This window comes from Hyperolius riggenbachi, chromosome 9 (assembly GCF_040937935.1).
Source record: "Hyperolius riggenbachi isolate aHypRig1 chromosome 9, aHypRig1.pri, whole genome shotgun sequence".
Taxonomy (NCBI): Eukaryota; Metazoa; Chordata; class Amphibia; order Anura; family Hyperoliidae; genus Hyperolius; species Hyperolius riggenbachi.
In genome coordinates, this window is record NC_090654.1 from 140141653 (window position 1) to 140166379 (window position 24727).

General features: G+C 46.2%; 1 protein-coding gene across 3 annotated transcripts in view; it reads right to left on the reverse strand.

Moving 5' to 3' along the window:
- Positions 1–24727, reverse strand: part of TNFAIP8L2 (TNF alpha induced protein 8 like 2) — a 150990-nt gene that overhangs the window by 64844 nt on the left and 61419 nt on the right. The window contains exon 1 of one of the 3 annotated variants that reach the window (XM_068253585.1): positions 3733–3834. The exons of the other annotated variants lie outside the window; for them this stretch is intronic. The gene's annotated coding sequence lies outside the window, so the exon portion shown is untranslated. Of the gene's footprint in view, positions 1–3732; positions 3835–24727 lie in introns of those variants that run through there. 3 annotated transcript variants of the gene reach the window in all.

The following is a 24727-nucleotide window of genomic DNA, read 5'->3' on the forward strand; positions in this document are numbered from 1 at the left end:
AATGCAATTTCCTGTCTGTTCAGCGGGAATCTGGCGAATATTTCCGACACGTACCCTCTGTTTCCGATCAAGAAAGGAATCAATTTTGCAAAATTATCATCGGAAAATCGATCTATCGATCAGGAACAGTTTGGACATGTACACACACTACAACTTACAGGATAGGAAATTGCATCGTGTGTTCCCTGCATTAGAGGCAGAGAATCAGAAGGACAGCCAGGCAACTGGTATTGCTTAAAAGGAAATAAATATGGCAGCCTCCATGTACGTCTCACTTCAGTAGAAAAAAAAAAAAATTAACTTACATGGGGCTTCTACATGCCCCCTGCAGACATCCTGTGCTTGTGCCAGGACAGACCGATCCTCCGGTCCCTGCAGCAAGCTAGTTTAGTTTGCATGGCCCTGGCCATACGTATCCTCGATCACGTTCCCGTCGCCATACTGGGCATGTGCAGAATGGCAACGTGAGCGTGATCGAGGACCCACACGGCCAGAGCCGCACGGGCACAGTGGCCCGCTGACTAGCCAGTCGCCGGAAATGAAACTGGCTCACAGCAGGGATTGGAGGATGGGTTTGTCCTGGCCTGGGCACAGGATGTCTGCAGGGGGCCAGTAGAAGCCCCAGGTAATTTACTTTTTTTCTTAGTTCAGTTAAGGTTAACTTTAAAGGGGACCTACATTGAGAAGGATATGGGTTTTTCCTTTTAAAATAATACCAGTTGCTTGACTCTCCTGCTGATCCTGTGTCTCTAATACTTTTAAGCCTAGTACACACTTTCAATTATGATTGGCCAATCACTGACCAATTTTACCACCTCCATGTAGTGTGAGGGTTTACTAACACAGTCTGCTCATAGTATTCATTATCTATTGACCCTCATATTACATGGAGGTGGTAAAATTGGTCAATGATTGGCCAATAAAAATTGGATGTGTGTATGTACCCTTAGCCACAGCTCCTCAACAAGCATGCAGATCAGGTGCTCTGACTGAAGTCAGACTGGTTTAGCTGCATGCTTGTTTCAGGTGTGTGATTCAGCCACTACTGCAACTATAGAGATCAGCAGGACTGCCTGCCAGGCAACTGGTATTGTTTAAAAGGAAACATCCATGTCTCAGTTTAGGTTCCCTTTAAAGGGGAACTGAAGAGAGAGGTATATGGAGGCTGCCATGTTTATTTCCTTTTAAGCAATACTAGTTGCCTGGCAGCCCTGCTGATCCTCTACCTCTAATACTATTAGCCATAGCCCCTGAACAAGCTTGCAGCAGATCAGGCGTTTCAGACTTTAAAGTCAGATCTGACAAGACTAGCTGCATGCTTGTTTCTGGTGTTATTCAGATACTACTGCAGAGAAATAGACCAGCAGGGCTGCCAGGCAACTGGTATTGATTAAAAGAAAATAAATATGGCAGCCTCCGTATACCTCTTACTTCAGTTCCCCTTTAAGCAGCCCAGTTGAAGTGGTAAAGAATGACCTCTGTTGGATGAGTTACAGCTACTTGGCTCAGATTGATTAAGGTAGCAGGACACAGATAGATCTGAGAACAAATCCCGCAGCTCTGGAAGTCTGTGCTGCACCGAATGGGTGGTGAAGGGGTAACTAACCAGGTAATTTACAAGTGATGTATTTTATATGAACTAATTAGAAAAAAAACAAAAAACACTTTTACGCAAATACATGTTCTGCTACAGAGTGCTGCACAGGACAAGGAAGACATCTTTAGCAGGAGTTGACTTTTAATAATAAACATCCTGCTGTCTTATGGTTGGCCACAAAATTACTAACTCATACATTTGAATAAAATACGGATCAGGAAGTATGGCTGGTGACCACACTACGGCTCGGTTCACATTAGCTTACGTTCCGCTCCGATGAGCGGAACGCAGCAGCGGAAGCAATGCTTTCCCGATGGGAAAGTTCACATTGCTACGTTCCGCTCGTAGGAGCGGATGTTCCCGACCTGCATGATCTCTCCGCTTCACAGAGCGGAATGCAGCGCAGGAGCTGCGTGCTGCTCAATGTGAACTGAGCCTACAGCGTCTTTGACTGAAACCTAGTCTTAAATCATGGTCAGTGTCACCATAATTCTATACACAGCACTGGAACAGAAACTATCAAATCGGTATATATGAAAATAATTCCAACTTCCATGCAACTTTAAGGCCGTTTTAGATGGATGGCTGAACTATGCGTTTGCTGAGCAGTTCAGCCTAATGTCTGCCCCCAGCCAGTGCAATTCGTGTGCAATTTAAATGCAGCTGAATTGCAGCGGTTGTAACACAACACGTGTCAATCGGTGGTCTTACTGGGAGGTGGAATACTGCAGCATGACGAGTCTGAGCGCGGCCTCACTCTATGGGGGGTGGGCGCCTATGCAGCACCGGTATGCCCGGCTGGTACAGGAGAGCAGCTGACAGGCAGTGACTTTTAAGATCGATCGGGCATTGGCCTGCGGTTTAGGCAGCCAACAGATCTCAATTCGATAAGATTGAATCAGATAGAGATCTGTCAATTGATCGATCGGCCATCAAAATCACTAGATGTATGGGTACCAGAGAAACATAAAACAATAATCATGTTAGGTATTAGAAAGATCCTCTGAAGGACAGTTATTGACATTTCTATGTACACTTTGTAAAGGTGGCCATACATCAGGCAACTTGACAACCTATCGACCATCCAATTTGATTATTATAAATCGGATGAAAATTGGTGCTACCAAGAGCATGCCCAAACGACAACGAGAACAGTACAGGCTGTAATTGATTACATGTATCAATTGGACATGTTGCAAGATGTAGGGTCGACATGCTCGATCGGGTGCGCAGCGGTAATGGCGTGTGATATCGGGATGTGTGATGAAGAGACGGAACCCCCAGCGCTGTCCCCCCTAATGTGTTAATCCCCCCTGGTACAGTATCCGTGTCCGCCGCTAGCTCCACGCTATGTCCTCATACACGTGGCCCCAGGTGGTTGCCAGTGTGTGATGTCGGGCAAGTGTATGTGGACGGAGGACAGAGCACAAAGCCAGGGGTGGACACAGACCGGTAAAGTATACTGCACAGGGCACATTATGGAGGAAAGTGTCGGGGGCGGATGCGGCGTTACAAGGCTGATATCTGAGAAAGTTCATGCTGAAATCAATCGGAAATCAGCCAGCAGTTTATGGGCAGGCAACAAATCTCTCTTCGATCAGATTGGATCAGAGGGAGATCTGTCTCTTGGTCGATTTGCTCTTACAAAAGATGTCAGTGCTATAATAATACTTAATAATAACTTATCAACCAAGATACTGACCAGTTTGAATAATTTAATACTGATTAACTGACAATTCAATAATTTCAAGCAGATAATTAATCAGAAACAAATGTTACCTCGTATGTACCTTCCCTAACTAGCATCTAACATCTTTATGTATAATTGCTTCATCATATAGCTAAAGAAAAATAAAATGCAACTATGATAAACTGCAAAATGAAACAACATTTTTGCAGGGTTTATGATGAGCTGAAAAGTTTCAGAACCAGCCAGGTGTGGCAGACAAAGCTGGGGACTGCTCTCTGATGAAGCGATGTCGATGCTGTACAATTTTAAAGAAAGGAACGAGAGCTGCTTGCTTAAACTTGCCCGTGAGACAAAGAGAGAGGTGTCAGCCTAGCAGAACAAACCCAAAGTGCCCAACACTCCTATCAATAACTGTCCCTCTTACTCCCACCAGTGGTTAACTTACCAGTGGATGTCTTGTTTAAATCTAGCCACTCACACCTTGACTGATTGTCTCCCGCCTGTGACAGACTCTCAAACTTCTACTACGATAAGTTTTCAGGGACTTCCTTGAGGAACTGAAGACCTGTCCCGCCCCCAGCCGGGGAGGAGGAGAGGACTGTTCAGCCTTATGAGACGTAACTGAAAGAAAACCTGAACTCCTTTGTCACGGAGAGGTCCACACATACCTGCTGGGTGCGATGGGATGCTGCGGGGCAGTGTGTGGGCACAGATGTTCTATGAAAATGGAGGCTCTGTGGGCTGATGGATGATGCACAACGTAACTAAACAGAAGTATACTAACTGGGTACACAAGTCTGCCAAATAATGAACTTAAAGGGAACCTTAACCGTGGATAAAAAAAAGTTTCACTTACCTGGGGCTTTCCCAAGCCTCCTGCAGCAGTCCTGTGCCTGCGCAGCTCCTCCAGTGTCCTCCGCCGCGGCCTAGTTTCATTTTCGGCCGACTGCCAGTCGTCCAACGGCAACGCGTCCTATTCTTCCGCATTTCCCGACGTAAAGTGCCGTAAAGCGCGTCCATGGAACGCATTCCCCGCCGTATAGCGCGCCCGAATGACGTGCTTTACGTCACTTTACGTCGGGGAATGCGGAAGAATAGGACACGTTGCCGGAGGACGACTGGCAGTCGAGCGAAAACAAAACTAAGCCGCGGCGGGGGACCAGAGGACACTGGAGGAGCTGCACGGGCACAGGACGGCTGCAGGAGGCTTGGGAAAGCCCCAGGTAAGTGAAACTTTTTTTTTTAATCCACGGTTAAGGTTCCCTTTAAAGCGGACCTGAACATTTTCACTTACCTTAGGCTTCTGCCAGCCCCCAGCAGCCTCCCTGTGCCCACGCCATCACCGAATGATCTTTCGGTCCAATGTTGCGGCTAACTTTCGGTATTGCACGGCCGCGTGTATCCTCATTCACTCTACCATTGCTTGGAGCGTCCTGCGCAGGGGCAGTACGAGAAAACCTCATACTGTGCCTGCGCAGGATGCTCCCGGCGAGGGGAATGACGAAGTGCGCGGACAGGGCCGTGCAGGCACAGTGGCCATCGACTTGCGATACCGCAAGTTAGCTGCAGCGGGGGACCAGATGATTGTTCAGAGATGGCGTGGGCACAGGGAGGCTGCAAGGGGCTGGCAGAGGCCCCAGGCAAGTGTAACTCTTTTTTTTAAAAGATTTCAGGTTTCCTTTAGCGACTGCAGGCAGTTTGCAATCGCTAATCAAATCTGCTGGCAATCTGTGAAGCTGACCAAGTATCACTCTTGGGTGCTTTCCAGCGGTGTTTTGCGCTTTGCTAATCGCTGGCAGCAGCGATCAGCAATGCGCAGTAACATGTAATCCTGTGGGATTACTCACACTGCGGTGATTGTGATTTCTGACGATTGCAAACAAGATGCATGCAGCATTTTATGAGCAAATGTGATGCAATTTTCATTCCCTGAAATGAAAATTGCAAAAACGCAGTTGCGGTAAAATCATGGTACATTAGAATGCAAATGCGCAATTCCATTTGCTAGGCGATTGTGTCTTGCGATTCCCAGTGTGAACGATGGCTTATGCTTCTATGAGGCATAAGAACCAACATACTGATAATACTAATAACTGGTATTTAGGTAACCTATCAAATGACATGAGATTGCTAAGATTGTTCAATCAAGATTGTATGGAGGAACGCTTAACCCCCTTGGCTTTATGATTCTTTCCAGATTTTAGTGTCTAAAAGCGGTGCAATTTTTTTGCACCCTTTCAGACCCTAAGACCTGGAAAAAATCATGCTGCCAGGGAGATCTGTACAGCCCCAGCAATCACTCACCTCCCTGGTCTCCCGCACTGCAGTTATGTCTCTATCCTCTGGGTGGCGCTGCAACTCTAAAGTGAGATTGCCGGCTGTCGTCATGACAACAGCCGGCGATCTCACCAGCAGGAAGCATAGCCCCTGAGGAGAGGAAGAAGAATGCCAGCTGACGTCAGGATCCCCGGGAGGTATGTAGAAACGCTCCCGCTGCGCACATTGCTCTGCATATAGCCTCCGGGGGCTACCCCCGAGCAGAGGTCAGGATTACCGCTCTTAGCTGCGGTTTTCCGCCCCGACCCTAGCTCGGGATAACCGCCAAGGAGGTTAAAGTATACCTGAGATTGGGACTTATATATAAAATATACATACCTGGGTCTTCCTCCAGTCCCCTCCAGGCATATTGCTCCCACGTCGTCCTCCTCCGCCTCGTTTGTCCACAACTGGCCCCAGTAAGTCCTCCAATATGCACAGTCCCATCACCAGATGCAAGACGGGAGCGCGAGCAGCTGGGCCACATATGTGCAGTTGGCCCCCCGGACTGGAGGACTTTCTGGGGCCAACAAGGAGGAGGAGGAGGACGGCATGGGAGCGATATGCCTGGAGGGGGCTAGATGAAGCCCCAGGTATGTATATTTTATATATAAGACCCCATCTCAGAGTCACTTTAAAGGGACACTGTAGGGGGGTCAGGGGAAAATGAGTTGAAGTTACCCGGGGCCTCTAATGGTCCCCCACAGACATCCTGTGCCCGCGCAGCCACTCCCCAATGCTCCGGCCTCGCCTCTGGTTCACTTCTGGAATTTCAGACTTTAAAGTCTGAAAACCACTACGCCTGCGTTGCCGTGTCCTCACTCCCGCTGATGACACCAGGAGTGTACTGCGCAGGCCCAGTATGGTCTGTGCCTGCGCCGTGTGCTCCTGATGACATCAGGGGAAGCGAGGACACGGCAACGCAGGCACAGCGGTTTTCAGACTTTAAAGTCTGGAATTCCAGAAGTGAACCGGAGGCGGGGCCGGAGCATCGGTGAGTGGCTGCACGGGCACAGGATGCCTGCGGGGGACCACTACAAGCCCCGGGTAACTTCAACTCATTTTCCCCCGACCTCCCTACAGTATCCCTTTAAAGAGAGTCTGAAGCGAGAATAAATCTCGCTTCAGACCTCGTAGATAGCAGGGGCACGTGTGCCCCTGCTAAACTGCCGCTATCCCGCGGCTTAACGGGGGTCCCTTCACCCCCAAATCCCCTCGTTTCAGCGGGGGAGCGCTTCCTGGTTGGGGCAGGGCTAACCGCCGCAGCCCTGCCCCACGCGCGTCTGTCAGCGCGTATTTCCGCCTCTCCCCCGACCCTCTCAGTTTTCCTTCACTGAGAGGGGCGGGGGAGAGGCGGCGATGCACCGCTGATAGACGCGACTGGAGGCAGGGCTGCAGCCGTTAGCCCTGCCTCCAGGAGCGACCAAGTCTGCGACCAAGTGTCGCAGTGGGGGGTTTGGAGGTGAAGGGACCGCCGTTTAGCGGCGCTATAGCGGCGGTTTAGCAGGGGCACACGTGCGCCTGCTAACTATGAGCTCTGAAGCAAGATTTATTCTCGCTTCAGAGTCTCTTTAAGTCTTAAAAAAAAGCAGTTTAACGCACCTGGGGCTCCTTGCAGCTCCGTGCAGTCATCCTGTACCCCCACTTCCCTTCCGCACCCTTCAACCAGCAGCGGTGACCCCCCAAAGCTGTCCAGCTATGTGCTTCTTCATCGTGTTCTCGTACATGGCAGCAAGAGAAGAGAACGTTGTAATGTGATTATTCTTCAATTGCTCCGCAATGTTTCAGAAAAGACATGCACTGCATCCACTGCATTATCCCAAAGGAACCCAACACACCTCAAACAATGTAATAACCCCATAGAACTATGGGCTGGTGCACACCAGAGCGGTTCTGAAGCGTTTTTTAAAACGCTTGCAGGGGGAAAACCGCTTAGCTAATGAAAGTTAATGGGATGGTGCACACCAGAGCAGTTCGTTTTTTCCACAAACGCAAACTCGGGGGCTGCAGCATTTTTTTTAGATTTCTGAGGCGTTTCTGCCTCAATGTTAAAGTATAGGAAAGTGGAAAACTGCTCTGAAAAACGCTAGATCAGAGCGGTTTTCCAGGCATTTTTATTACAGAAGCTGTTCAGTAACAGTTTTACTGTAACAATATTTGTAATCTGCTACACAAAAACGCTCAAAACTGCTAGGCATGTTTAGAAAACGTCTCTAAACCTGCCTAGAATCGCTCTGAAATCTGCTTCAAAAACCTCTAGCGTTTTGCAGATCTGCTAGAGGTTTTTTGGTGTGCACTGGGCCTAAGATTGAATTTGTGCCACGATGATTTTGACCATTGTGATGTGACACAACTGACAAACTGGAAGGACCCTAAGCCTATGTTCACAGTGGTGCACCTCAAAGCAGCATAATTCCACTTTTGTAACGCGGCTTGCCACATGGAAATGCACTGCCTCTAGCTATGTTCACAGTGTGGTTGGTGCGTTGCGATATAATGGCATGTGGCATTGTAACATGCTGCATGATTGCAGCGCATTGCTACAAAATGCATGCGTTAACAGTTAAAGTGAAGCATATTGTATGCTTCACTGTATCCAACGCAACATGCGGATAACATGTGGCACTGTTTTCCCAATCCGTTGCGTTCCTGCTGTTCCTGCCACTGTGAACCTAGCCTAAGGCTGGATTCATAGTGGTGTGTTGCATAATGCACATATTATAATGAGTGTGAATTGAAATGGAGACTAGGCATAGACATTATTAAAAGTCTCCATACAGCGAGTTAGAACAACACGATCCGTTACAACGGAGTACTGTGAACAACCCCATTGAATTGTTTGGGCAGTGAGTTGACATGCAGAACTAATCTGCAACACACCTGAGGCACTGTGAATTGGGCCTTAGTGTCCATATTCCCCATCACATAGATTGTACCATAAGGGCTGGAACCCACAAGAGTGGTTTTGTGAGCATTTCTGGAGCGATTCAAAACGCTAGCGTTTTGCCAAAACGCTCAGCTAATGTTAATGGATGGGGCAACTTCCACCGGAGCGTTTGCGATTCCTCAAATCGCAAGCGCAGGACATGCAGCATTTTGGGAGCGTTAGCGCTTTAATGTAAAGTATATAAACGCTGGCTTAATCGCTCATTAAAACCTGCATGGAGCGATTTTGCTAGCGTTTTAGCCTTACAACACACTGTAACAAAATTAAAATTAATTGAAAAGACCAATCAGACTTTAAAATGCTAATCGCTAATCGCTACACAATCGCTGGCAAATTGATACACTTTGTAAAATCACTTCCTAAAATGCTCATGAAACCGCTGACAAACTGCTCATACAAAATGCTAGCGCTTGCGATTAGCGATAGCGTTTTGCAGTGGGTTCCAGGCCTAAGGCCCCTTTTACACTACGTTGGTTTCATTGCTTTGCATTACCCTTTCTGCACGCAGGACAATGCAATAGCAATGAAAGTCTATGGGGCCTAGCACACTCACCCCGTTGCATTGACCCTGTCAGCGCACTCTGCCGCAGGGTCATATGAATTAAGTTTTCGGCGTTGCTATGCGATGGGAGAGGAGCATCGCACTGCAATGCTATGGCCAGGTGTAAAACCGGCCTAAAGGTGCATTCACACTGCATCAGAGTTGCATTGCAGAATTCTATGGGTCTGTTAACATCTCTGCGTTGTAATAAATTGCATTATTCAAACTTGCTGCATGCTGGCTTTGAATTAACATGTATTGTGTAACATATGCAATGTCCATTGCAGTTCACACACATTATAACCCAAGCATTATGCAACACACACAGTGTGAATCCAGGCCTTGTTCACAGTGGTCTGTTGCATTGCAGAATAATTCTGCATATCAACTCAATGCCCATACAGTTCTGTGGGACTGTTCACAGTAAGAGCTTGTGTTATTCTAAATTGCTGCATGCAAACTTTGTATTAAAGGAAACCAGAGATGAACGCTTTGGCATAAAATAAACATATCCCCCGATAGATTGTAAAAAAAAAATACTATACCTGGTATTTTCGCCGCTCTGGTGTGCCCTTTTTGTGTTTTTTTTTTTTTTTTTTTTACTAAAATTTAACGCAAAACACAGTTCATCAGAAAAGCATATTATTTAGTGGGCTGTGTGCAAAATGAAATCACCATTTCTAAAAACCTCTTTTGACTAACAAATATAGATTAAAAAATAGCTCCTTCCTTGGCACTAGCAGCTCCTACCAACTCATCACAGCTCTCTGTGATGCTGCAGTATACAGAACAGGAAAGCAAAGCCAGAAGGGGGCAGGCTTGGGCTTGAAAAGACATAAGCTATAATTATTCCTCAGCAAAGCCAGACTGAATGCTCAGTCGAGGATTTTGTCAGGGCTGATAACAAGCAGGCTGAGCAGTGAAGGATAAAACAGAGAGCAGGGTAGGTGTTTTCTCTAATGTTCCCACTGATATATATGTTAATATACAGTACTAGTAGACCCAAGCCTGTTTAAAAACGGGCTCTATGGTTTGTTTCTCGCCGCTGCATGTTACTGCGCTCGCACCTGCTGCACTGTGCGCTGACCCGCCGTGCGCACAGCCGCCGCTTGCCCGGCTCCCTGGCCCGTCCACCTGTCTCTGTGAGCTGGGTCCATGCTGCGCACATGCGCAGTAGCAAAAAGCATGGACCAGCTACACAGAGACAACACACGCAGGGACACAGGGGTTTTATTATAGAGGATGAGGGTGCTTCGTCTTTGGTTCACTTTAAAGTGGATCCGAGATAAACTTTTACTCATTGCATGGTTGTGTTCCTTTTATATAGTTTATAGGGCATTCCTCAAGCCAAATACTTTTTTTTGTTTTAATAGTCTAATTCCCTATAAACTAAACAAGCCTCGCCCACTGCTCCTTTTGTGCCTTGGCATTTTTAGAGCAATGTAGCAAGGGCTTATGGGAGCTCAGTCTGGGCAGGAGGAGGAGGTGTTATTAGCCAGAGATTTCAGAGGCAGAGGAGTGGGGGGGAGGAGACTTTTCACAGGCTGAGATGCTATCAACTTGCCTGACGTAATGTGACAAGCAGAACATGGCTGCCCTCATTGTATCACAGGAAAAAAATAATCATATAGGCCTAGTGCACACCAGAGCGGTTCGGCAGCGTTTTTCGATCCGCTTGCGGATGTGGAAACGCTTGGGTAATGTATTTCAATGGCTGGTGCACACCAGAGCGGGAGGCGTTTTGCAGAAACGCATACTCCTGGGCTGCTGCAGATTTTGGATTGCGGAGGCGTTTATGCCTCCAATGTAAAGTATAGGAAAAAACGCAAACCGCTCTGAAAAACGGCAGTTCAGAGCGGTTTTGCAGGCATTTTTGTTACAGAAGCTGTTCAGTAACAACTTTACTGTAACAATATATGAAATCTACTACACCAAAAACGCTTCACAAAACCGCAAAATGCTAGCTGAAACGCTAAAGAAAAATAAGAAAAAGCGTTTCAAAATCTGCTAGCGGTTTTTGGTGTGCACCAGGCCTTACTGTTGAAGCTGTTTGCAGCTAGATTTGCTGTGCAAACTATCTAAATTTTAGATAAGATATATAGACAAGTTACTTGTTATAGTTAGTTTTTCATCTCGGATCCACTTTAAAGTCTATGGCCAGTCACCATTGCAGTTCACAGTCAATATAAGGCATGAGCTATGCAACTGACCACTGTGAACCTAGCCTTACTCTTTTTCTTGTTGTCCATGTCACTAGAACAGAAATTGGTGAGGAATGCCCTGAACCATGCAGCAGTATATTTTACAAAGGTTTTAACCCCTTCTCTTTTCATGTAAAACTATTGAAAAGTTGTGACTAGAGTACCAATTTATATTTAATCAGAAGAACAGCAGGTACACACAAGGAAGGAACTTCCAAATGGTATGTTTGTTTGACAATAAACACTGTTTTCAAAAAAAACTTTTTATCTACAAGGAAATGGTTAAACTACTCCAACAGTGCTTGCTAAATAGCATGTTATGAAATAGGCAGTCAGGAATAAGAGAAGAGTGTAAGAGTCAGCTTTTATAATTCCGCACAAAGTGCAAAGTCATAAACTCCTGAGAAAATTAACTTAACCCTCCTGGCGGTCTATTAGAAACCGCCAGGGGGCAGCACAGCACTGTTTTTTAATTTATTTATTTTTTAAATCATGTTGCGAGCCCTAGGCTCGCTACATGATAGCTGCTGTACAGTGGCATCCCCCCGCTTCGATCGCCTCCGGCAATCTTGGATCAGGAAATCTTGTGGCCATGGGAACGGGGCAGGATGACGTCACCGACGTCATGGACGTCGTGATGTCTAAGGGAGTCCCGATCCACCCCTCGGCGCTGCCTGGCACTGATTGGCCAAGCAGCGCACTGGGTCTGGGGGGGGGGGGGCACGGCGCGGCGATTAGCGGCGATTCAGCGCAGAGCGGCGGCGATCAGAAACCCTATGTGCCAATGACAATTCTGTCCTCGGCGTGCTAGACGCCGGCGGGACGGAAACAACCTCCAAGCTGCCTGCAGCAGCAGATGTTACAGTACCCCCCCCCCCCCCTTGAGGCGTGGACTCCGAATACGGTTCGCTAGGCCTGTCCAGATGCGACTCCTGAGACTCCTCTCCAAATTTATGAGCAATAGAGATCTCAGGGAGGGATGGGGAGGGATGTCCCTGCGCTAGCGACCCTGAGAGGGAAACAGAAGAAGAGCTAACCTCACCCCCTCTGGGTGGCAGGACCCACAACATGTCACCTGGTATGAAGTTCCATTCCTCCGAGTGTAAGCACTCGCTTAGTTGAGAAGAGGTCCCAACTGAAGCCTGAGCATCATGAATACCTGCAGCCGCCAGGACCACTCTCTCCGGAAGAATGCTCACCGGAGAGGTGGGCTGCACAGTCTCAGGTTCGAAGCATCTCGACAACGCGTCTGCTTTCAGGTTTTTACTTCCGGGCCTATACGAAATGACAAATCTGAATCGTGCGAAAAATAAAGACCAACGGGCCTGCCTAGGGGTGAGAGTTTAGCTCCTTCAATATATTCTAAATTTTTATGACCCGTATAGACTGTTATGGTATGTTCAGCCCCCTCCAGCCAATGTCGCCACTCCTCAGTTTGATCGCCAGTAGCTCACGATTCCCAATATCATAATTCTTCTCGGCAGGAGAAAACTTTCTAGAAAAAAACGCACATGAATGCAACCTGCCCTGTAGGCCGGAATGTTGAGAGAGCACAGCCCCCACCCCAACCTCAGAAGCATCCACCTCAACGATTAAGTTAAGAGACAAATCTACATGTCTTAAGATGGGGGCAGAACAAAACAACTGTTTGAGTGATGAAAACGCAGCTTGTGCCTCTGCCGACCAGTTGTAGGTATCTGCCCCTTTCTTGGTAAGTTCAATAAGAGGCGCCACTACAGAAGAGAACCCCTTTATGAATCTTCTGTAGTAGTTGGTGAAGCCAAGAAATCGCTGGAGTGCCTTCAGACCCAAAGGTCGAGGCCATTCCAGGACAGCAGACACCTTACTGGGGTCCATAGACAACCCTGCTGTGGAGATCACATACCCTAAAAAAGGAACTTCTGAAACCTCAAAGAGGCATTTTTCAATCTTGGTGTACAGGGAATTCTGACGTAACTTCCTCAAAACGTACTGTACATGTTCCCTGTGTTTTGCCAAAGAGGGTGAAAAAATGAGGATTTCGTCTAAATAGACGAGGACAAATTGCCCCAGAACCTCCCTGAAAACTTCATTAATCAGCTCTTGGAAGACGGCGGGTGCGTTGCACAACCCGAAGGGCATAACAAGATACTCGTAGTGCCCGTCGGGCGTGTTGAACGCCGTCTTCCATTCATCACCTTGCCTTATGCGGATCAGGTTGTATGCCCCCCTAAGATCAAGTTTGGTAAAGACACTGGCATCAGTAATCTGAGATAATAAATCGTCGATCAGGGGAAGAGGATAACGATTTTTTACTGTAATCTTATTCAAACCCCTGTAGTCGATACAGGGCCTAAGCCCACCGTCCTTTTTCTTAACAGAAAAGAAGCCTGCCCCGGCCGGGGACCTGGACGGACGAATGAACCCCTTGGCCAAGTTGTCAGTAATATATTCCCGCATCGACCAGTTTCTCAGGCCCAGAAAGATTATACAGATGGCCCCTAGGGGGCATACAACCTGATCTTAAGTCAATAGGGCAGTCAAAACTTCGATGGGGTGGAAGCTTGTCTGCAGGCCGGGGACAGAAAACGTCTGAAAACTCAGAATACTGAATAGGCAAACGATACACTTGGACCTTGGTTGCGCATTCCGTGACTTTCCTCCAAACATTGATGATGACAGAAAGGAGACCAATTTAGCAATTGTTTGGAACTCCAGTCAATCTGAGGGGAATGTTTCTGAAGCCACGGCATACCAAAGATCACAGTGGAGGTAGCCATTTTGAGAACAAGAAATTGTATCTGTTCTTTATGCAAAACCCCAATCTGACAGAAAACTTCAGGAGTTTGAGAAAGAGATCGTTTCCCCTGCAGTGGTAAATCGTCCACTGCAGTAACCACGAGCTGATAGCCCAAGGACTGGAGAGGAAGACCAAGCTTAACAGCGAAATCATAGTCCATAAAGTTGGTCGCAGAGCCTGAGTCTATAAAGGCCTGTGTGGTCTGGACTTGATCTCCCCAAATAATAGTGGGAGGAGTAATCTATTATCACTTAACGGTATCGCTGAATCCTCCAAAGTGGTACCACCAACTACCAGCGAACAATATAAATTTTCCGTCTCAGTATCCCATGAAGAAGATCTCAACAAAGGTCTCCTAATATTTTCAGGCTCAGGGAGACTGAAAGGAACGGGCTGCACAGAGTCAAACTGAGAAGGAGAAGGAATCACAGAGGATCCCCTGGTGAGTTTACCCCGGGTCTGTCTGTGATGTCGTACTCTACAATCAATCTTAATTGCTAAAGAGATTGCCTCATCTATGGTTTTTGGTTCAGGATGGCCCAACATCAGATCAGCTACTGCCTCAGATAACCCCGATAAAAAACAATCAAGTAAAGCATGCCGCCCCCATCTGGCTGTTACTGCCCACTTTCTTAACTCTGCTGCATACATTTCCACAGTGTTAGACCCCTGTCTGAGGGTCTTAAGCTTCCTTTCTGACGTTATTGCTAAATCGGGATCATCATATATAACTGCCATAGCTTTAAAGAAATTCTGAACCGATGCCAGAGCCTCATGGGTATCGGGAAGACTGTAGGCCCATGCCTGTGAATCTCCAGATAACAAAGTCTTTATTAATATGACCCTCTGACTCTCAGAGCCTGAAGCGCTAGGACATAGCTCAAAGTATGACAGACACTGATTTCTAAAATTCAGAAAATCGGCCCTATGCCCAGAAAACCTTTCAGGAAGAGGCAACCTGGGCTCCACAACAAAAGAGGATAACACTGGTACAGTGGATGGTAGAATGCTTTGCACCTTTTCAGATAGTTGGTGAATCTGAGTCTGCTGGGTGTTAACCGTGTGAGACATCTGATTAACCGCCGAGATCAGGCATTCAACATGACTGAACAGTGTATCCATAGACATTTTTAGGTCTGCGGTTCTGTAACGATCGGTGTAGCAACACAGATGTCTGATTATGTGTGATCTGCAGAATCACCAATAATTCAGACACTATACCTGATTATGTGGTGATCTGCAGAATCACCAATAATGCAAGTATAGCTAACAGGATAATATAATAGTGTATAGTGCTTGGTGCAACAGTAATACAATAGTATAACTAGGCCTCACCAGAGGAGCTGGTGGGCCCTATAAGAACACAGTAACTGACTAGTTTGGCAGAACCTCACCAGAGGAGCTGGTGGGTGCTATTATAACACAGTGGCCTCAATTCACGGAGCATTATCAAACGTTTATCAAACACTTTATCAAACGTTTGATAATTTTCCTCATGGGTAAAATCTCATTTTAAATTCACTAAGGTGTTATATATTTATCGAATGTTTTACCGATAAAACGTTCAACAAATATATAACACCTTAGTGAATTCAAAATGAGATTTTACCCATGAGGTAAATTTTCAAACGTTTCATAAAGTGTTTGATAAACGTTTGATAATGCTCCGTGAATTGAGGCCAGTAACTGACTAGTTTGGCAGAACCTCACCAGAGGAGCTGGTGGGTACTATTATAAGAAGAACACCTCACCAGTGGCAAGGGCCCATTGGTGAGTAGAGAGGTCAGACAGGCTTAGTTCGGCAACTGAGAGGCAGATACAGTACAGAATCAGTAGGCAAGAGAGTAGTAAGTATTCTGGCAGAAGTTCAGCAACTAGATCAGATGGGCAGAGGTACAGAATCAGTAAGCAAGAGCGGAGTCAGAGATTAGCCAGAGTCATACACAGAATATCAAATATACAGTAATACAATAATCCTAGTCTTGTGCGAAATCCCTGGTTTCCTCCCAGATCAAAGCACACCGGATACTAGTCTAAGGTCTGAGCGCTAACACGTATGTATTCGCAACCGCAGACAGGTTGCGATTGAACAGAGAAGGCTTAAGAAGCAGAGAAGACCCCACCACAATCAGCCAATCCAGAGCGGCGTGAGCCCCCTCTGACGTCAGCCGACCAGCGGGTCAGCTGATGCGCCTCCTCCCAGCATAAAGGTCCGGTCTACGCGCGCGGTCGCGCGATACCAGAACCCTATGTGCCAATGACAATTCCGTCCTCGACGTGCTAGACGCCGGCGGGACGGAAACAACCTCCAAGCAGGGAACCAAGGCGGCTGCGGGGACACCCTGCGTGCCTGCAGCCGCAGATGTTACAGAAATGCATTTTTTTAAAATACAGTTTTCACCTTGTTGGAGGAGATAAATATTAAAACAGAACTTTTAATAAATTATTAAAACGGTTTGGCAACTGCTAATTACTATTACTCTGGAAGCAGCCAACCTAGAGCTTTCTATAACTAAGGCTTTCTATAACTTTTCAATGTGATCGAAATGTATTTAATTTTCCTGTGTTAGCACTGAGCACTCGTCCCCTGATGAAGTCCCCTTTAGAGGGGTAAAACATGTTGAGTTGGTGTGGAGAATTTATGTGTGAAATGTCAAGATCAGTGAGTGAGAGAGGGAACAATCCTTTGCAGATAGATTAGGATTTGTTGCACAATTGTATTTTGCCACCTCTTTCCTCATCCAGTCAATTACTAGTAATAGTAATAAGCAGTTGCCGTTTCAATGATTTATTAAAAGTTATGTTTTAATATGTATCTCCTCCAACAAGGTGAAAACTGTGTATTTTGTAGAATAGTCAGTAGAATATAAAGCTGCATACAACTTGCATTAAAATTACAAAAGTAAAGGTTAATGGAGAACTCCACCCACTACCATTGAGGAGCAGAGGTGAAGATAAGTGCAGGCATCTGTAAATCAGACAGAAGTGGATGGATCTTTTTGCATAAAGATTTTATCCCAGGCGATACTCAAATATGTGCTGTGCTTCGAGTTTGTGACTTCTAGGTAGTCTGGATTGATTGACCGTGGACTCCTCACAGATATTACATAGCTTGGTTGCTAAAAAAAAATCTGTCCATCAAGTTCAAACAGAAAAAAATAAAATGAAATAATTTGTACAACACTATTGCCACCTCGCACACTGTTTGTAGTCGATCAACACAGTGAGTTAAAAGAATTACACAAACTGGAAATGAGGTGCAGATATGCACAACTGCATCTTCAAGCATGTGGACACAGCAACAGCTTTCTGACAGGTATGTGTTACACGTACGTGGACCCACCTCCTCTGATACTGCTGGATGGTGGCTAACAAAATCTCAAAAGGAACAAAGCAAATTCTAATAATAATGAGGATACCTAAATGCAAACAGTGTATAGGTGCAAAGTAGTGGACTGAATACATTTGTTATGGGAAAAATATGTTTGGAACTGCAATAGACAAAACATATAACATTAACATAATGCTTTTCTCCGGGGGGGGGGGGGGGGGACTCACAGTGTGGCGATGGGCGAGCAATTTGACCGGTGAGAAGACCAGCGTGGAGATTCGTTGGTAAGCGCCGTTTTGTGCCGCTTTGCTGTACCCAACAGTCTCTGGTCCTTAAGGGGAACCTAAACTCAGAAGGAGATGGATTTTTACTTTTAAAATAATACCAGTGGCCTGACTCTCCTGCTGATCCTGTTTCTGTAATACACTTAGTCACAGCCCCTCAACAAGCATGCAGATCAGGTACCCTGGCTGAAGTCAGACTGGATTAGCTGCATGCTTGTTTCAGGTCTGTGTTTCAGCTACCACTGCAGCCAAAGAGATCAGCAGGGCTGACCAGCAACTGGTATTGTTTAAAAGGAAACATCCATATCCCTCTCAGTTAAGGTTCCCTTTAAGGGGCCAGAGACAGCTGGTACAGAACAGGTTAAAGACTGAAACTCTACATCAAAGGCAGCACCCTTAAAGGGACTCCGAGCAATAAATTAAAAGAGTACACGTACCTGGGGCTTCTTCCAGCTCACCGTAGGCGGCGAGGTCCCCCGGCCTCCTCCTGGCTCCTCTCCTTCTGCCTCCACCGGCCCCCGTTACCGATAACACGACCCCCCCCCCCCCCACACACACACACACACACTTCATCCCAGCGGCAGGACATTACAAAATAATCAGTTTATCTAACATATCACCAGAGACCTCTTTTTCTCATACAATCCCTGATCCTCTGCCCCCCCCCCCCCCCACACACACACACACACACTCCTAGGAGTTTTGGTTCACCATGAGCTTGCTAGGTACTGTAAATCTGGGTGTTTCAAGTCCTACCCCATGTAGCTATGTTAATCCGTGCCATGCACTGATAAGGATCAACCAATCCGAAACAGGCTGTATGCATGGTGGATTAGTTTGGCTCTGTAATATTAACAAGCTGACACGTCATTGCAGTCCAGCAGATTCTAGAGGTGTGTTTAGCTATCAGGGACAACAAAGGGATGATTTGCATATTCAGCAGTGATGCACCCTGGGACACTTCAAATACTCACTCCAACCTGAATAATCGCAAATATCTTCTATTTTAAGAAGGAGAAAGGAGACATTTTGTTCCATTTCAGCCCCTCACTCCTAGAAGTTGTGGTTCACAATGTGCTTGCTAGGTAATATGTAACTATAAAAATGACTAAAAGAGAATTCCACAAACTGGATATGAGGAAAGTGATCTTGATTTACCTCAACAGACAATCCAGTCATCTATCTATAACCTTTGCTGGCGACATTAACCACTTGACCACTGTGGGTTTTTTCAACTGTAGCAAGAGGGATATGGAGGCTGACATATTTATTTCATTTTAAGCAATACCAGTTGCCTGGCTATCCTGCTGATCCACTGCCTCTAATACTTCTAGCTATAGACACTGAACAAGCATGCAGCAGATTGGGTGTTTCTGACATTGCAGATCTGACAAGATTAGCAGCATGCTTGTTTCTAGAGTTATTTAGACATTACTGCAGCCAAATAGACCAAGACCAGCAGGGCTGCCAGGCAACTGGTATTTTTTAAAAGGAAATAAATATGTCAGCCTCCATGTTCTTCTCACTACAGTTCTCCTTTAAGCACTAGAGCAATTTTCACCTTTCAGTGTTCCTTCCATTCATTCGCTAATTACTTAATTACTACTAATCACAACAAAATTATATATATCTTGTTTTTTTCGCAACCAATTAGGCTTTCTTTCCTTGGAACATTATGCCAAGAATTATATTACAAAAGTACAGCTGTCACACACACACACACAACACACACACACACACACACGTACCGAACAGGTACAGTGACACTGCGTGCGCGCATGTAGGTAGGTGGGTGCACTGAACAACAGGTAGGTATATGCAGTGATGGGTATTACAAATGTGCACCTGTCACACACACAGGTATTCACTGAATGTGCTGGGCCTGGCAGTGGCATAGTAGGAATTACTAAAGGGCCAAGGTCCAGCAGCTAAGACTGACTGACAGGGCTGTATATGCAACACAAATGTCTGTGGGACTCACACCAAAAAAAAAAAAAAGATCACAAGAACAACATTAGCTCTCAAAAGAGTTGTTGAGGATGAGGAGTGCTTTTTAGCAGTAAGGATCAGCAAGAAAGAGCAACCTAACAAGCCTAACTAAGCTTTCCCTAATGTCTCTGCAGCACCTCTCCCTTCTCTAATTACTGCAGCCACACGAGTGAGTGAAATGGGTGATGCTGCCTGCTTTTTATAAGGGGGGGTGGGGCTCTAGGTGGGAGTGAAGCCTGATTGGCTACCTTGTGCCTGCTGACTGTGATGTATAGGGTCAAAGTTGACCCTAATGATGTAGTATAGGGGACGGGTCGAACCGCAATAAAGTTTGCGTTCGTTCATGAACGCGAACCACCTAAGTTCGCGTGAATAAGTTCGCATGTGAACTGTTCAGGCCATCTCTACTAATGATCGGCAGTGAGAACGCATGCAGAAGCAAACACGGAAGTGAATGGGAGTGCGCGGCGACAACAGATGCATATCTACGTCCCTGGGACTTCAGAAGAAGTCCTCAGGGACGTAGATATACTGCACAAGTAGTTACAGGTGTTCAAGTATCTGAAATCTTACAGAAATGCACCCTGTCACTAGTAACCGTTGATGTGCCCAGCAATGGAATCACCACTCCTTCATTCACAGGAATACATACGCTGGCACCATCTGTATTTTAAGCTCTTTTATTCAGTCATGTCACAAGTATACAGCCACAACGTTTCGGAGTAACCTTCTTTATCAAGTGTGTGACAGTCTGACATATGTTCATGTTCACGCTTCATTTATATCCTCACTCTAACTAATACAGCCAATCATCTACCTATGTTTAAAGGAGTTATTTCGCGAAAAAGTAGGCAGTTAAAAAATGTGACAGATGGTTTTGGGCCAGTCCATCTTTTTAAGGGGGATTCTCAGGGCTTTCTTTGTTGTCAACAGCATTTCCTGAACAACAGTTGCAAAATGTAACTGACATAATAGTGTGCAAGTAATTAGGGAGGCCGGCTGGTATCTTGCTATTTTGGCAGTTAAACTGTTGTTCAGGAAATGCTGTTGAAAACAAAAAAAGCCCTGAGAATCCCCCTTAAAAAGATGGACTGGCCCAAAACCTGTCATCTGTCACATTTTTTAACTGCCTACTTTTTTCGCGAAAGAACCCCTTTAAATTATCCAATCACTTTCCATCTACACACTTGCGTACCTAATGGGGAACTAAAGCTGCAGGAAAAGAGCTACTCACAATGTCTACCAAGAACCTCGTGATCATCCAGGAAGTGCAGGGGAAAAAAGGCGTGACTGCTGCGTTAGGAGTGCACGCCCTTCTGCCGCTCGTCATATCTCCGTCTCCGCCTCCAAGTCCGCTGACCTGATGGGAGACAGGAGAAATCAGCACGTCATCTCTGGCAGAACGCCAGAGAGAAGCGACCAATCACTGCCGTGCACGCGTGTCTCCCACTGGCACGTCATCCACCGAAGTCCCGCCCGCCACACACCCCAGCAACCAGACCAAGCGTTGCTATGCAGCCTTGCTCGGTCTGGCGCAGGAGATCTGCGAGCAGGTAAACAACGGCAGACAGCGGCATCAGCCACAGCATGCATCCCCAATGAGGCACCAGGTCACCGATCCCAGAGGGATGGGTTAATCCCAGTGCCCCCAGGGGACACATTACCGCGGATGATCATGGGGGTAGCAACGCAGCACGGCGATTGGCGTGGGCTGACTTTAGTCAGCAATTAGACTATCCGTGTTGGGACCAGCGGCAGAAAAACCCCGGACCACCTGGAGTCACATCTGCTAAAGGACATAAAGAGACAGTAAATCAGTAATAATAATTACAACAAAGGTAATAAATCATATTCACGATTGAGACCATGTGGTTCTAATGCATCTAAGGTCTTAATCCAGTATGCCCCACATTCTAAAAATTTCTTGTATCTATCTCCTCCCCTTTTAAGTGGAGGTACCCCTTCAACGATCTGGCATCTAAGCTGGCTAACACTGTGATTATGCAATCTAAAATGATTTGAAACTGCTTGTTCTGCCAGTTTCTTTCTAATGGCATGTTTGTGAGAGGACAGACACACTTTAAATTTGGTGGTTGTCTGTCCCACATAGATTAGTCCACATGGACATTTCAATAGGTATACTATATATTGCAAATCACATGTGTAGCAGCCACGGATGTCATACCATTTACCGGTTAGAGGATGAACAAAATAGGGACTTCTGATTATGGAATTACAATGGACACAGTTTAAACATGGAAACGTGCCTCTACGTGAGGACTCTGGTGGTCTCACCAGAGTTCTCATCTCTGCATGTGTCAAACGGTCTCGAAGTGTAGGTGGTCTCTTGTAAGTTTTTCTGCCGCTGGTCCCAACACGGATAGTCCAACTGCTGACTATAGTCAGCCCACACCGCGATCGCCGTGCTGCGTTGTGACCCCCATGATCATCCACGGTAATGTGTTCCCTGGGGGCACTGGGAATAAGCCATCCCTCTGGGATGGGTGACCTGGTGCCTCATTGGGGATGCATGCTGTGGCTGATGCCGCTGTCTGCCGTTGTTTACCTGCTCGCAGATCTCCTGCGCCAGACCGAGCAAGGCTGCATAGCAACGCTTGGTCTGGTTGCTGGGGTATGGGCGGACGGGACTTCGGTGGATGATGTGCCAGTGGGAGACACGCGCGCACGGCGGTGATTGGTCGCTTCTCTCTGGCGTTCTGCCAGAGATGACGTGCTGGTTTCTCCTGTCTCCCATCAGGTCAGCGGACTTGGAGGCGGAGACGGAGATATGACGAGCAGCAGAAGGGTGTGCACTCCTATTGGAGCAGTCACACCTCTTTTCCCCTGCACTTCCTGGATGACCACGAGGTTCTTGGTAGACATTGTGAGTGGCTCTTTTCCTGCAGCTTTAGTTCCCCATTAGGTCCGCAAGTGTGTAGATGGAAAGTGATTGGATAATTTAAACATAGGTAGGTGGAGAATTCACAACATGTCAACTGCTCCCATGCACAGGTCAGGAACTTGCTGGCATTCCGCACAGGCAGTGATGAGGCAGCCCTGCACATCCAAGCAAGGTGCTATGGCTGTGCTCAGACAAAATACAGTGGGATGCGAAAGTTTGGGCAACCTTGTTAATTGTCATGATTTTCCTGTATAAATCGTTGGTTGTTACGATACAAAATGTCAGTTAAATATATCATACTAGTAGACCCAAGCCCATTTAAAAACGGGCTCTAGGTCTTTTTTTTGCCGCCGCCGCCAGTCACTGCACATGCGCGCGCACCCGCCGCTGCCTGCCCACCTCGCTCCCTGGTCCCTCCAGCTGTCCGTTACTGCGCACATATGCAGTAGCAAAATAACAGGGACGCTGCAAACTGCTGGACGCAGCGACACAGGCTAATTATTATATAGGATAGGAGATACGCACAGTGATATTTGAGAAGTGAAATGAAGTTTATTGGATTTACAGAAAGTGTGCAATAATTGTTTAAACAAAATTAGGCAGGTGCATACATTTGGGCACCACAAAAAAGAAATGAAATCTATATTTAATAGATCCTCCTTTTGAAGAAATGACAGCCTCGAAATGCTTCCTGTAGGTTCCAATGAAAGTCTGGATTCTGATTGAAGGTATTCTTCTTTACAAAACTTCTCTAGTTTATGCAAGTTTGATGGCTTCCGAGCATGGACAGCTCTCTTTAACTCACACCACAGATTTTAATTATAAATATTATTATTTTAATTATATTCAGGTCTGAGGACTGAGATGGCCATTGAAGAACGTTGTACTTATTCCTCTGCATGAATGCCTTAGTGGATTTTGAGCAGCGTTTAGGATCGTTGTCTTGTTGAAAGATCCAGCCTCGGCGCAGTTTCAGCTTTGTCACTGATTCCTGGACATTGGTCTCCAGAATCTGCTGATACTGAGTGGAATCCATGCGTCCCTCAACTTTGACTAGATTCCCAGTCCCTGCACTGGCCACACAGCCCCGCAGCATGATGGAACCACCACCTTATTTCACTGTAGGTAGCAGGTGTTTTTCTTGGAATCCTGTGTTGTTTTTCCTCCATGCATAACGCCCCTTGTTATGCCTAAATAACTAAATTTTAGTTTCATCAGTCCACAGCACCTTATTCCAAAATGAAGCTGGCTTTTCTAAATGTGCTTTAGCATACCTCAAGTGGTTCTGTTTGTGCTGTGGGCGGAGAAAAGACTTACTCTGCATCACTCTCGCATACAGCATCTCCTTGTGTAAAAAGTGCCGAATGGTTGAATGATGCACAGTGATTCCATCTGCAGCAAGATGATGTTGTAGGTCTTTGGTGCTGGTCTGTGGGTTGACTCTGACTGTTCTCACCATTCGACGCTTCTGTTTATGCGAGATTATTCTTGGTCTACCACTTCGACCCTTAACTTGAACTGAGCCTGTGGTCTTCCATTTCCTCAATATGTTCCTGTGGAAACAGACAGCTGAAATCTCTGAGACAGATTTCTGTATCCTTCCCCTAAACCATGATGGTGAACAATCTTTGTCTTCAGGTCATTTGAGAGTTGTTTTGAGACCCCCATGTTGCTAGTCTTCAGAGAAAATTAAAAGAGGAGGGAAACTTACAATTGACCCCCTTAAATACTTCACCTGTGTATGTAGGTCAGGGGTCACTGAGCTTACCAAGCCAATTTGAGTTCCAATAATTAATTCTAAAGGTTTTGGAATCAATAAAATGACAACAGTGCCCACATTTATGTACCTGCCTAATTTTATTTAAACAATTATTGTACACTTTCTGTAAATCCAATAGACTCCATTTCACTTCTCAAATATCACTGGTATGTGTCCCCTATATGATATATTTAACTGACATTTTTTATATTAACAACCAACGATTTATACAGGAAAATCATGACGATAAACAAGGTTGCCCAAACTTTCGCATCCCACTGTGTGTTGCAGTTTTTAGGCACCAGGCATCTCCAAGGCAAATTTTTACCTGTTATTAAATAGATCATCAGAGGGGTCTGTTTGGCTAATATTGTGGTGAAACCCCTTCCAC